This window comes from Nyctibius grandis, chromosome 4, assembly GCF_013368605.1.
Source record: "Nyctibius grandis isolate bNycGra1 chromosome 4, bNycGra1.pri, whole genome shotgun sequence".
In the NCBI taxonomy this organism is placed as follows: domain Eukaryota; kingdom Metazoa; phylum Chordata; class Aves; order Nyctibiiformes; family Nyctibiidae; genus Nyctibius; species Nyctibius grandis.
In genome coordinates this window covers 101,480,195-101,494,988 of record NC_090661.1, presented here as the reverse complement: position 1 = coordinate 101,494,988, position 14,794 = coordinate 101,480,195, and the positions used below count along the sequence as shown (strand labels likewise).

Below are 14,794 nucleotides of genomic sequence, written 5' to 3'. Positions count from 1 at the left end.
GTCAGAGCCGGGGGAAGCTGCCCCATGCTTGTGTGAGGTCCTTCATGCCCCACACTGTGACCAAATGAGTGTGGTGAACTTCAGGGGCTGCTGGGACATAGGCTGGAGCTGGGACAAGCCCTGGGACAAGCTGGGGCTGCAGCGCTACAGCCCCATGCCAAGGCGGTGGGAGGGTAGGAAGGAGGCACCCATGGTGCTCTGGGGTGGTGGGTGGAGACCTCCATGGGGCCGCGCATGGTTGGGGGAGAGGTGGGTGTTGAACTACCATAGCACAGGAATAGCTCGTCATTCTTGGAATCGAAAAATAAGAATCTGCCAGTGTGTTATCTAGATTAATGAAGATGAAATGTGCTGTATAAATACATCAGAAGCACGACTGTGCCGTTATCCCTTGGGCTACTCTGGCTCGCAAGGAGAAAAGGTTGATTTGTATTTGTAGATCATTTTGCTTGCTCTGCCAACGTTCATTTTTGTTTTATTATGAAACCCAGGGAGCGTGTGTTTCTTTTAGTCAAAGATGTAGCGGATTAGCAAAGATTTTTTCTAGATTATCATATCTTAAATAGCTCTGTTTGAAGATAAATTTTTCATCTGTCATTGCTTGTGAGGGTTTTTGATACTAATTTAAACACAGATGATAAATTATGGAGGTTGTAAGCTCTATTATTCAAGTAACTGTGCAATATTTGGACATTGAACATGGTTTCCATAAACCAGAAGACGCTTACGTGTGGCTGACCGGGCTGAGCGCCCTGCAGCTGGTGCAGGAGAGATGGAGATGAAACAGCTACAAGGGTAGGATTTGGAAAATGATGAGAGTTTAACCTAGCCTTGACTCAAGCCCACCCTGGGTGCACAGGAAAACCCCATGTGGCAACCCTCGAAGGGGTGATCATCACTCGTATTGACAGATACGGTGTCTCGGGGTGAGTAGGTACTTTTGGTATCAGTGTTAGTGATGGTGTTTAGCAGGCAATTCTTGGTCCACTGCCTTGACTTAAGACAGAGAGTGTGGCCTTGGGTTATCACTTATCAGAGGAGAACGGTTTTAGGGTCAGGGATGAGAAAAAATCTTAGGTTACGTTCTCGCCCATTCTAGTGTGTGTTGGTCATCCAGGGCCCCAGAATAACCTGGCTGGGAAGCTCTGGAGGAGTTTGTTTCAGCCTCTGAAAGCCTTGAGAGGGCTGGGGAGGTGAGGTGGGGTGGCTGGAGGCACCACGGTTTCTGCCCCAGTCTTTCCTTAGAGCCTCCTTCCACTGTAGCAAAAGAAATCACATCTCTGATGCGATTTTAGATCTTTCTGAAGAGTTTTGGGTTGTTCCAGCCACGTTCAGGTCCAGAGGCTGTCGAGGTGGTGATGTATCAGGAGGAGGTGGGTGGAGACAGGGGCTGAGGTCCCCGGCGCTGCCCGCAGGTGGGTGCATGCAGCCCCCAGCCCCCAGCAGGAATGCCAGTGGCCGGGAAAAGCCTGATAAAGGGGGAAAATAGAGAACGTGAAAGTTAATCATTAAACTTTTTCTGTTATCTTTATTCAGCCAGGAAAACTGAAGCTAGGCAAGGTTTGCAGGGAGAGATAATATCTTTATTAGACCAACTTGTATGGTTAGAAAAACACACGTGCTTTTGGGACCACATGCTTTTCTTCAGAGCTCCACAATTGCATGTTACATTAAAAATAAAATTAATTTAATTTTCAGAAGGTTTGGTGGATATTTGAAAGAACTGAATGTAAAGGCAACTCACAAGAAATATCTCATTTAGTTTAATTTGATTTGGACATTAAAGAAAGATTTAATACCACTGAATTACAAAAGACTTTTTTCTGGCTTGAAGTTTACTAGTGGAAACCTGACATCTGTATACGTGGAGTCAAAGCTTCTACATGGAGCCTCAGAAGCATGTTCTTTTGTGTGCCTGGGAAGTCTTCGTAAGTGTATGGACACGCTCTTAGTTCTTCCTGAAGTACTTACAAAGCCCTTTTGCAACTTCAAGATGCTCTCAGCATACAGCAATTATTAGTGAGTGGCTAGTAAGGCTCTACAAGGGTGCAAAGTTGGAAGGTTTAAAAAGGGTGAGTTTAAAATACAGGGAGTTCTCTGCCCTGACCACCACTTCTTTCCATCAGTCTACAAAACACGTGATTAAATTATAATATTCTAAGATTTGGGAGTTTGCTTCTAATCGGTGTATTGTTATTAATCAATGTACTTCCTGTGTCACAGGAGAGAAGATGCAATTATTAATGGCATTTCCAGTGAGAGGTTTTGTACGCTCACCCTGACCTTGTGAAATCTTCAGCTTATAATCCAGTTTTGTCTTGAGTTTTTCCTTTTTTTTTTTAGATTTTTTTTTTTTATAGCTTCTGCATTATCCAATACATCAATTTAAAATTCCCTCTATCAGTTTAGTCTCAGCTGTATTAATGCATAGCTCGAGGGCACAAGTAGCTAAAAAGGGCTGTACTGTGTGGCATCTCTAAAATCTTTTTTTCGGAGAAGTCGGTTAAAGAGATTTGAGGTTTCTTGGGGGAGTTTTGTGGGTTATTTTTTTTCCAGCTGAGTGAGCAGCCTTGCAGGTGACTCAGAAGAGGATGTCAGGGCGGGAGATGCTGCTGGGCTCCGTGTCGCCCCATTCCTGTTGACCTCTCTGGCAGAGCGTGCTCCTCTGGGAAGCACAGTGTGGGATCCTTCTTCACTTTACTGCTGTATCTGGGCAGACAGCTTTACAACGATATTAAAAATAATAAAATATATTAGTCAAGGAACATGGGTCAAAGCAGGAGTGAGATTCTTTTCAATACTTTTCTTAGGACATTACATATAGAGCTCTGGCTTCTCAATGCAGTCATGACCAGTAAATCCTGCCTGAGGTAGAACCAGTTTTTTCCAATATGTAGTAAAAAAAAATTAGAAAATATGGGGGTTCTGTAATATTCATGAAGTATAACCCAAGGGGAAGGTCAGAGCGAGCTGGTTGTTCCCCCAGCTCTGCTGTTGCCTCAGGGCCATGCCCACACAGCTGCTGGGCTGGGCTGTCCAGGGGACGATGCTCCCAGATGAGCTGCTTTGCTCACCCTCCGTAGCTGGGGAGACCCACAGGGCGAACAGCCTCCCTCCGAAAACCATTCCTTCAAAGGATAAAATCAGTTCTCACGTGCCTCTTTCCTGTGCTGCGTGGTGCAATCATGTTCTTTATCTCCTGTGACAATGCGCCTTCTCGCCTGGCAAGGATTTGATAATGCGCCTCGAGGGGATATCAGCCTGATCCAAGAAAGCGTTTCTGTTAAGGACAGCACGCGCTGAAGTACGTGCTGAGCTAAGTATGCGCTTGAGGGTTGTCCTCCACCACGGTGGGATTCCTGGTGGCCTCAATGACTTCCTTGGGTGAGAGCAGAAGGGCCAGGAGCCGGGGAGCTCGGGGATGGGCCCCCTGCCTTCAGGGAACCTCCTGCCCAAGCTGGGGCTGCGCTTGGGGGCCGCAGAAGTAGTGGAGTGCCGATTGTGTTTGCTGACCCATGGGGAGCAGGTGGGTTTTGGTGGTCTCTGCCAAGCCCAGAGTTTTGTTTGCTGCGTTTTTACGGTTCTGGGCTGTTTTAAATGTCAACAGGAATTCAACATGTGCCCTTTTTTTTTCAGTGTAACTGTGATAAAATCGTATGATAAACTTATAAAGCATGAGTTGTAAAGGTAAATCAACTTTAATAGCAAGTAGGGTTGTAGTCAAGTGTTTTTGAGTGTTAGTATTTAGGGCTTTTTTGTGCATAATTAAGATCCAGTGCTGCGAGGAAGTGAGGGTGTTTGTGTTAGGGAAATGAGTGGGATTTGCAGGCATTCAGCACCTCCCAGGACCTCCAGGGTTATTGCCTCACTCATGTATTTCCATTTTGCTACCCTTTCTGCACTAAGAATTGGTCTCAAATTCCTCAAAGAGCAATGGGAGAGTACGGGAGGCTCCAGGTACAGACTGGGACAGGATAAAAAGTGGGAAAAAAAATGAAGCAAGAAACTAGGATGGCAAAAGCAGGAGCCCTGTACGGGCTGTGAATGTGGTGCAGAAAAGCTGGAAACATGGTGGTGGTTGGGCTTCCTCTCCACGCCGAGGTTTCCTTTGTTTGATCTCCGCTGTGGAAGAGGGGTGGGGATCTGAGAGCAGGGACACGGCTGGGAGCAGCAATAGGAAGGGAGAAAGTTATCAAAGGCCCAGTGCCCTCGGCAGAAACATTTCATGTCCGTAGGTCGAAGAGTGGCTGTTTTTGGTCTCCAGAAGGCATGACCTTGCAACAGGGTCTCTGAGCAGACAGTTCCAGCTGGGCTTGTGCACTTGGCAAGTGCCCAGGAGCTATTTTAATAGGTCTTACAAGGGATGAGGCCTTGGCAAGACCTGTGGGTTTTGGATTGAGCTCACCATCTTTTCTCCTTTAGTAGCTAGCAAGCGTGGAAGAAGTGGCTAGCAAGCTGTGGAAGAGCCCCCCTGGAGCACACACAGTGTGTCTCACAGGGCACAGGGACAACCCTCGTGCTTCTCTTCCTGCTGGCGTGCATCACTGGGAAAGGCATCACTCACTGCCCATGGCTTGAAAGTTTTGTGCCATTTACCTCTTTGAATGAAGACACTGGAGATGCCCAGGTAGGCTTCAGGGGTTGAAACCATCCCTCGCCCCAGGCCAGGGCTTCGGGTGCTCCTTGGTTGGTCACAGCTCCCGTCGCAGCCCACGGCCCATCTGCGGCATTTGCAGGAGGAACCGAGGCAACTGCCAGCGCTTTTTGGCACTTTGCACTTGGCCAGAGGTTGCTTTGGGGAGGCTCTTAAAGTTAAGCCGGGCTCTCCCTGAAAGCTCCCACACTGCCCTCGTGGAAAGAGTGTTAGGTAAAGCCTGGGCTGGGTCCTTGATGAGTTGTTCTCCTTTCTTGCTGTAAATGAGTGACTTGAGATGACAACAGCTACAGGTGGACGCAGAGAGGAGGATTTGTCTTCCAGAAGGCTGCCCAGGCTCCCACCACGGCAAAACGGTCCTGTGTCCCCAGCTTGCTCATCAGAGCAGTAGGAGCATCACCATACAGGGAACGCTGTAAGCCAACAGTGAATGGCAACCGCTGTCCTCCCCAGCACAGAAACTCTTCCAACACCATCTCAACCCACCTCTGGGATCTACAGAAAACCTCCAGCAGGTCTCAGAAATGCCAGCAGCAAAGCAGAGCAGCATATAGAAAGGCCTATGTATATCTTGCTTGAAAGATTGATAGCACTTTCTGTCCAGCATAATGGGAAGGACTAAGGCCAGTGGTTAACGCCAGCATAATTTAATTCCTACAGGTATCTCACAACTTGACGTTTTGTTTTCTGCTCAGAATCGCTCCTTATCAATGTGCAAATGCAAGTTTAGAAGGTGCCGGTGGCACACAGACAGCTAGTCCGATGGAACCCCTCTTGCTGCCCGAAAGCTGAGTCCAAGTGATGGATTACCTTTATTTTTTCATTTGCAGGAAGTTTCCAGTCTAAGCCATAGGGCTGTCAGTTGTCCGTCTGTGCGATAAAACCAAGTTTCCTCCCTGCAACGCTGGTACATTGTCGGCAGCCCCGCTGCTGGTCTCATGGTGGTCTCAGGCAGTGGTGTTTCAGGCTGTCCCCATGCCAGGGCTGTCACTGCATCAGCAGGCTCATCTTTAGCCTTGATTTTTACATCTCATTTTCCAAAACGTCTTTACAGCCTCTGAATCCCTCGGGGTGGTTTGAAGTCCGAGCAGCCTCCTGCCCAGATGGCTAATAGCAGCAGCTTTCCCCTGCGCCCTCCTGTAAACCATCACCATCGTTCTCCTTGGATTGATTCATTTAAAAAAAAAAAAAAAACAACAAAAGCTGTCCGTTTCCTCAAGCAGCTCATTCGTTTTTTACTGCTGTAGTTTGTTTCCACTTGGATTGAAGGGAAACCTGTAAGGACCCCTGCCCCGGGGATGCTACGAGGAACGGCTGAGGGAGCTGGGGTTGTTTAGCCTGGAGAAGAGGAGGCTCAGAGGTGACCTTGTTGCAGCCTACAACTACCTGAAGGGAGGTTGTAGCGGAGTGGGAGTCGGCCTCTTCTCCCAGGCAACTAGCGCTAGGACAAGAGGACACAGCCTCAAGCTTCGCCAGGGGAGGTTCAGGTTGGACATTAGGAAGCATTTCTTCTCAGCAAGGGTCATTAGCCATTGGAAGGGGCTGCCCAGGGAGGTGGTGGAGTCACCATCTCTGGAGGTGTTTCAGAAAAGCCTGGACATGGCACTTAGTGCCATGGTCTAGTTGACATGGTGGTGTCAGGGCAATGGTTGGACTTGATGATCCCAGAGGGCTCTTCCAACCTGATTGATGCTGTGATTCTGTGATTCTGCTGTGAAACGGTAAATGGATAAAGAGGATGGGGAGGGACCTGAAGGAGAGCTGGCATCGATGTCGTCCCTCCTGTGTGATGCTTTATGGCTGGATTGTGTGTCTCAGAGGTGAATGTCACATGTACAGAAGGTAAAGAATATATCCTGCAGCTGCAGTGGCAGCACTGGAGAGAAAGTATTTTCTCAGGTTTCTGGGTAATATCAAGAAAGCCATCCGCTAAGCGCTACAAATACAATCTGCTTTCAGCGCTTGCCTTGGTAATGGAGCACCTTTGAGGAGAATTTATAGGGTTTTTTGCTACCTTCTTCATATTGTCTTTAATAGGAGCTGCAAAGCTCAGCCCCTGGGCGGTGGGACAGTTTGAGAGCCCGTGTGGTGTCTGAATCATAACCACAACACCAAAAGACCGACAATTTGATATGGAAGGTATACAACAGAGGCTACACGCTACTTTTATATTACTTTTTATTGTATTACACCAGTTTATATACTTGCAGCTGTACCTAGAGTGTTCTTGGATGAGATTTAGTTCAGTCCAGAGATAACTTCATAGAAGAGTGCTCTAGAGTTTTGCAAAGCTTGTGCTTTACTTTCCTGCCCCGAGACGGCATCCCCATGGCATTGGCAGTGGATTACGCGTATCTCGGTGCTTTAATGGGGGTACACAAAAAGAGGCGAAGAGGTGAATCTGTTTCTGGTGTGTGCACCTACAGGAATTCAAATAAGAGTAAGAAAATATCATGTATATATACTCCCTGTATTTTTAGTGAGCATTTCTTTGTGGTTGCTGTCTGCTTCTGCAGTTCAGCTGGGGACTGTAATCACAGCGTTCGTATCAGCTAATAAGGATATTGTTTTATATGGGAATTTCCTCTGATTTTTTTAAAAATGCATTCTTAAAGGAAGCCCTGAAAAGTTATCCGAAAAGGGCCCTGGCAAAAAGCCAGCTCTTATGTGCTGACAAGAGGAAATGTGCTGGAGAGGTCAGGAGTTTGCACAGGCTCTTCCCGACGGCAGGTACGACTTTTTTCCTTTCCCTCAGGGACGCTGCCCCTTGCTGCCTCTTTCCCCATCTGTCTGGAGCTTGGGAGTTTCTCTGAAGCGTGATTTCCCTCCCCAGAGGGAACTGCCATGGACCTGTGGGTTTCCCAGTGGGCTGAAAGTCACCTCTGCTTTGCCATCGTCCCCCGTCCCCGTGGCAGCCCTGGCTGCGAGCGTGGAGCCCGTCAGCTCCAGCTGCGTTACAGACCGGTTCAAACACCCACATCTCCTCCAAACGAGATTTCAGAGTCTCTTCCCGGTAGGATGCTGGTAGTCTCAAAGATGCTTTGCTTTAAAAAAAAACACACCATGATTATTTACAAAGAAGAGATTTGATGTCACTTCGTAAACCAGCTGTGTATTTGTGTGGCTTCTGTCTGTACACTACCAAGTGCCTCCAGAGTATTTAAAATTAGAAATAACAGTAAATATCCGTTTTCCCCTGACTGCGAGATAAAGACTGTGTCTTATTTCATTTTTGCCTATGCATTTATTATGAGAAGCATTTATTAACAGGAAAAATTAAGTGAAAGGAAGAGCATCACTTGTAAGTATGCTGCGGCGGAGGAGGGTGGTCCTCTCGGTCCCGCAGCACCCGCAGTGCTTTCCAAAAACATCCCCGTCCTCACAGAAACCTTCCTTCAGCACTTGTTCTATGGCATCTTCCCAGCTGGCTTATACCTTTCTGCTTGCAAGTGATACTGCTACAGCTGGAAACCACCACCCCATGTCTCATCTGTGACCCACAGAGGCGCCTTCCCAGAGGCTTCCCCTCCGTGCACCCCTGAGGCAGGATCAGTGCTGGTTTACAGCCCATGGAAAGGGTGACCCAGGGCCACCGGGGAGTGGGGACCCCTGAGCCACCTCGGAAGGGCACTGTGGGACCGCAATGTTCTGGCTCGTAACGCAGGAGTGATGGCTGGGACAGTAAAGCTGTGGAAAATTTGAAGTGCTCAAGCAACGACAGTGCAAGTTCAAGAGAAAGATGTGCTCAATCCCCTTGTCTTGTACGAGGAGACTGGATTTTAGGGAGGCTGATGGGTCTTTTGATGCTTATGTTACAAGTCGGTACCAGCTTTGGGTTATAAACCTTTGTTCTTCTTATCCCTGACCCCGTCCTCTGATTCCAGGACTCTCCTGGGCATCCAGCAGCATCCAAGAGGGTCAGCAGGACGCTTGTCTGTTAGAGGGCTGCCTGTGCCGAGGAATTGCTGCCCGCTTCTCCTGGGTGTTGCCCTTGGACCGGCTCTGGGTGGTTCAGACCCCCCAGTCTGCGGAGGGGAGGGATCATGCTGTTGGAACCAGCAGGATGGTGATAAACCGGTGATGGAGAAACACAGGTCTGCACAGGCTGGCCTTGTGGCTAGCAGATACCCCGTGTACTGCGTTTCTCCCGGGTGAGAGTAGCCAGTACCAGTGGTGCAGCAGCAGCGCTCTGGTTCGGTTTTGGCATCCATGGCTGAAAATTGGTTTGATGGACCCAAGGTAGCTTGCACAAAGGCCATCCAAATCCCTCTGTTAACTAACTTGCACCGCCCTCCGGCCAGGGAATGGCAAACAGTACGATGCAGTGCTAACAGTAGTAAATGGGAGTGAGATGCAGATTTTTTTTCTTATTTCTTGGATGAGGATTGTCTCTAGTTGTTGCTGCTGCTGGCAGTGATGGGTGGTGACTGGAAAGAGAAAACAACAACTGCTCCAAGCCGTGAGCTGCTGTGTGCTCTGGAGATGGGGCATTGCACAGGTACAGCCTGCCCTCCTTCACCAGGTCCCGCAGCAGGACAGTGGGATTGGGACGACGATGATACGGGGCCGCTTTTACCTAGGTGGGACAAACTGGGCAGGACCAGGAGATGGGCGTCTCCAAGAAGATGTGAATCCTGCCAGCAGGCAAGTGTCATTTCTGATGCTGAAAACCAGTTGATTTACACATCAAGAAAGAATTTGGCCCTTCGTTTCTGGGTGCTGGATGAGCTCAGCACAGCCTTGTTTTCCCCACAGTGCTTTGTGTTTGTTTTCGTGGTGCTGCTGCTGCTGCTAAAGCCTATCAGCCTGTTTCTGGAGCCTCGTTCAATCTACTCTGCATGGAAAGGCATGTTTAATTTTATGTTTTAAAAAAAAAAGCGCACACACACAAAAAAAAACCCAAACAAACATAAAACGCAGCGTGGCACAGATTAAATCCATTTGAGACAACTCGAAAAAGCCCCGCCGTATGTGCGAGTCAATAGGAGGAGGGGAGTGGAAGGGGGGAAAAAGCAACTGTGACATATACAAACCCTTTAGTGTGCATAGCATAAGATTTTTTGGCTGGCACTCACATGATTTTATTCAAGGGCTGGGAAAGAACTACGATTAGTTAAAAGCTTCGGCAAAGTCTGGAGGGAGTGCTCGGAAGAGTTGGGAGCCGCGCAGAGGTGACTGTAACTCCTCTCGCTATTTCAGACTGTTCTTCTGTGGCTCAGGACAAAAGCCTTTTCTTTTCCCTCCGTGTTCAAAGAGACGTTTGTCTTGAGATGTTGCAGCTGTGGGCCGCGGGATTGCTTGTTTGAAGATACCCCCTCGTAGACGAAAGGAGAGGCAACGCACTGAAAAGTGGTAGTATTTTCTCGTGTGTGGGTTCCCCCCCCTCCTCCTCCCTCCCTCCTCCTCCACTGCCATGTGTGGTTTTTAATAAGAAGAAGAATGTGGAGGCAACATTTTCCAGGCAAGGGGAAATTTCCTGTTTCTTTTCTATTTGTTTAATAAAGTGTGTAGTTGACTGTAAAACTGTAGCTACTTTGCTGTGAACGGGTAATTCAGGCGAGTGGCAGGATCGCTTCTTGATGCACTTTTATATACTGCAAGTGAACATGTTTAAAGCCTTTTTTCTTTTTCCTTTTTCTTTTTTTTTTTTTAATGCTGCGTGGCGTAGGCAACTGAGATTAATAAGAATTAGGCAAATGGCTTCTGCTTTTGTTTCTGTGAGATAGTACCAGCCGTCTTGCGGTCACACAAAGGCTGCCATTTAGCAGGGAGCACTCCCTAATTCTCTTGGCAGGGGTGCCATTGGGATCGGATACAAGTGGGTGGCAAAGGGGAGGAGCGGCAGGAGAGGACAAGAAGGCTTTGTGTATTAAAAATGAAACAAAAGCACTTTATACGCGGGGCTGCGTGCAACAAGCCTGTGAGCCGGGGTGGAGTTTGAGTTCTCACTGTGACTGCAAAACCTTTCTTTTTTTTACTATTTTTTTTCTCCATAATCCCTTCCTCCTCTCCCTCTTCCTCACCAAGCTCTCCCTGCAATGCTGGCCAGGCTTTGCAGGCGGATGAAAAATGCCTAAAAAAAACCCCCACATATTGAACAATATTTGCCACAACTTTGCAGGAACGGCCGGGGCTTTATTGGCAAAATCAGCGTCAGATGGTGGGGAAGGCGCCGAATTTGTGCGGCTCTGGGGAAGGAGAGCTGATCCCACCCCACCCCAAGGAGAGCTACTCCGCTGCCTCGGCGGGGCGAGCCCCGTGGTGTTTGCAACGCGTGGCAGAGCGAAAGGGTTAACAGCTGCGACGTTTGATCAGGATTTTTTGGGGGGGAGTGTCTGGCTGTTTAATTACTTTCTGATCCATGGCATACCTCGTTCTTAATGAAGCAGTCACACGCAGAACAAACGTGCTGCATGAGCTCGGGTAAAAGGAGAAGCGTACCGAGTTTAGCTGGGGTTTGTCAGCCCAGATGTTTTGGTTTGAATGTGTTTGTGCAGGAGGTAGGAACCAGGATGGTGAAGAATAGGCGCGGGGTGGTGGAGAGGCAACGAGAGAGGCAGGCAAGGAAAATATACTGCGGTCTAAGTTACAAACCTGCCAATGGGTTTTATTAAAATGTAATTTCCATACATTATGCACTTTATCTCGGATCGATTTGCTTCAAAACTTTCCTTGTCAGGCTGAAGTAAATTCCCTCATTGAAGTAGGAGAAATGAGAGACGTTTGTCTGAATACCTCGCAGTTTCCAGCCAGCATTCATCCTCAAGGTCTGCACTTCTGTGTGCGGGCGAGGGTGACATGCCTAAGAAGCCTGTGTCATCATGCACAATTACATCCCTAATCCCGAGCAAAGACACAGATGCTGTTTCAAAAAAAAAAAAGCTGTGTTTCGTTTGACTTTCAAAGAAGCTTATGTAATGGCAGCATAATAAAAGTGTTATTTTGGGGCTCGGATTAAATGTCAAGGTCTCAGATAACCCGTGGTTTCATCTTCCCTGTGCTGTGCTCGCAGGAAGCCACCACCAGCCGCTGTTTGCCCACTGCCCTGCCCAAGGATGGTCCTGGTCCCCGGTGGGCACCGAGCTCTGAGCTCAGCTTGCCCAGACAGAGGTGTACAGCTGCACAGTGTGGGGATGGAGACGGTGGCCACCGGGGCTGGGACCACCACAGCCACCTTGCCCCTGCAGCAGATTCCTTTTTATTTACGGTTGTGGTGTGAGGCTGGTAGGTGATGCTCTAAGCCTTGGAGATCATACACCGTAGTAAGTGTTTAAGTCAGTGTTATAATTCACTCTCTTGTTAACCTGAGAAAATAATCTAGCTGCGGTATAGTGCTTCATGTAAGGATTGTGTAAGCGCTCTGAGATCTGTGCATGTTTTTATTCTTGCTGATCTGCTTATGGCAAGCTTCTTTCGGTTATCCAGATCGTCTCGGCACTCTACCCTGCCTACTGACACGGTTGCACCTCCATCTGGATGAAATGCATGTAAACATAATGTATTACTTCCAGTATGTGCTAATGGAGATCTCGATAGGAAAGACAGAGAAGGGCCTACCCCAAAAAAGTTCATGTGTAATGCTGAAAACCTTCAGTTGGGTCTACTGGGTTAGTTGGTTCTTTATTTCTTAAAGCGGATTCAATAAAACAGGAATGCAGAGCCATTAAACCCCCTCTGTTAAACCTGCCTGCTTCCCTGGGGTTAATTTGTCCCACGTGAAATAAACGTAACTGCGTGCTAGCCTGCCTTTCAGCGGCAGCAGCGTAGGTCCCTCCCCAGGGCGATGCTTTTGGCGCCGGCGTGGTCTGGGAGGCATCACTCTGGCCCACAGTGCCTGCATCTGTCACATACGCATCAGCTGGTAGAGATCTTGCTAATGCTTTACCCAACAGCAGTCTGGACAAGAAGGCACATTTAATTTTCCCTGGAAAAAAAAAAAAAAACGAACAAAACCCAAAAAATCAGTGCGTTGCTCTTCTCATCAGCTTCCTTCCCTCACTGTCGTTTTCTGGCACGTGGGGCTGCAGTGACACCGTCCCTGGTATTGACACTATTCCTGGCAGTGACACTGTTCCTGGGTATCACCCCCAGCCCGAGGGCCAGCGCAGGAGCCTTCTGCTCTCAGCTTTAGTCTGATGTACTCAGTGCCACAGACAGTAGCATGTGTTCTGTGATACTCCATGGGAGATGTTTGACCTGCAAAATACCCAAAAACAACTCCATGGAGTTCCCTCAGCCAAGCCCTGTGCTTGTCCAGATCACCAGCAGCAGTAATTTCACTGCGAGTGCCTAGTGACAGCTGTGATGCAGCGTGGCAGGGGAGAACCCTCTGAGCCAGGTGTAGTGAAGGCATTTACGGTGTCTGGCAGCCCCTCCATAAAAGGTTCGCACACCCGCTGTGCTTTAAGGCGAGGCAGATATTGGCTGGTAGCTCTGGAAGGTTCTTGTGCAGCAAGGAGGTTTTGGTAAGGAGCGGGGCTTTGCTGGGGCTGCTTGTGCAGGGGTTTGAAGGTTCAGACCCAAAGCCTCCAGGCCTGGCTGTCTCATGGGGCGGCAGCAGAAATCAAACACCACTTCGTGCCCTGAGCACCCGCTCCCCTCACCTCTGCTTGTCCCAGAAACCGCCTGGGTAGCTGAAAAAGATAGCTGAGATATTTTGTACCATCTTAATGTAATAAGTGCCCTTACTGAGTGGTAAATGGAGGTGTAGAAATTTCTAAGTGACTTGTCCAAAAATGAACCAGTTAATCCCCAGCAGAGTAATAAATAGGATATAAAAATGGGGCTTCTGCGGCCCTTGGTGGTGATGATTGTTCCTTTCCTCACCTCCTCCTGGAGAACATGTGAAACAAGAAAAATGCAGCACAACCAAACAGAGCCCTGAAGACACGTTTCTGAGGGAGCAGCCCATGGTGACGTGTGTGCCAGGGTGAGCGGTGTCCTGCACCGGCACAAGGGCACTCGCTGCGGCGGCGGAGCGGGGTCTGCAGCCAGTTCGTGCCGTACACGCAGGTCCTTCACGCTGGCTCCAGCCACACATCCCAGAGCATCCTCTGGGATGTGGGCATAGACCGGGTTTGGTTTTACAACGGCTTCACCGTTCCCACCGTGAAGGTCACAGAATCACAGAATGGTTGGGGTTGGAAGGGACCTCTGGAGATCATCTGGTCCAACCCCCTGCCAAAGCAGGTTCACCTAGAGCATGTTGCACAGGGTCGTGTCCAGGTGGGTTTTGAATATCTCCGGAGAAGGAGACTCCACAACTTCCCTGGGCAGCCTGTTCCAGGGCTCTGCCACCCTCAAAGTAAAGAAGTTCCTCCTCATATTCAGATGGAACTTCACATGTTTCAGCTGTGCCCATTGCCCCTTGTCCTGTCACGGGGCACCACTGAGAAGAGTCTGGTCCCCTCCTCTGGACACCCACCCCTAAGGTATTTGTAAGTGTTGATAAGATCCCCTCTCAGTCTTCTCTTCTCCAGCTGAACAGACCCAGCTCTCTCAGCCTCTCCTCATAAGAGAGATGCTCCAGCCTTCTGATCATCTTTGTAGCCCTTCGCTGGACTCTTTCCAGTAATTCCTTATCTTTCTTGAACTGGGAGGCCCAGAACTGCACACACTACTCCAGATGTGGCCTCACCAGGGCCGTGTAGAGGGGCAGGATAACCTCCCTTGACCTGTTGGCCACACTCTTCCTGATGCACCCCAGGATACCATTGGCCTTCCTGGCCACAAGGGCACACTGCTGGCTCATGGTGAACTTGTTGTCCACCAGAACACCCAGGTCCTTCTCTGCAGAGCTGCTCTCCAGTAGATCAGCCCCCAACCTGTACCAGTGCATGGGGTTATTCCTCCCAAGGTGCAGGACTCTACACTTGCCTTTGTTGAACTTCATGAGGTTCCTCTCTGCCCAGGTCGTTGGTAACATGACAGAATGCAGGCCTGTCTGCTAAAGAGGTCATCAGGGTTCTGCTCTTTCTGTGATTTTCCCATAATCCTTTTTCTTTAGTGGATGTCTGTCTGGACTTGTCTTTCAGAGGTGGTCAAAAGGGTAAAGTCATTGCTTAAAAAAACAGACCAAGTGCCAGAATACGTCTGCGGAACGAAATCCCAGCCCTCCTGCAGGCAGGGGGAAAAAATTAC

General features: G+C 48.9%; 1 protein-coding gene across 2 annotated transcripts in view; it reads left to right on the top strand.

Moving 5' to 3' along the window:
- The window catches only part of CTBP2 (C-terminal binding protein 2), a 141,780-nt gene that overhangs the window by 114,683 nt on the left and 12,303 nt on the right, over positions 1 to 14,794 (top strand). The window lies entirely within an intron of this gene.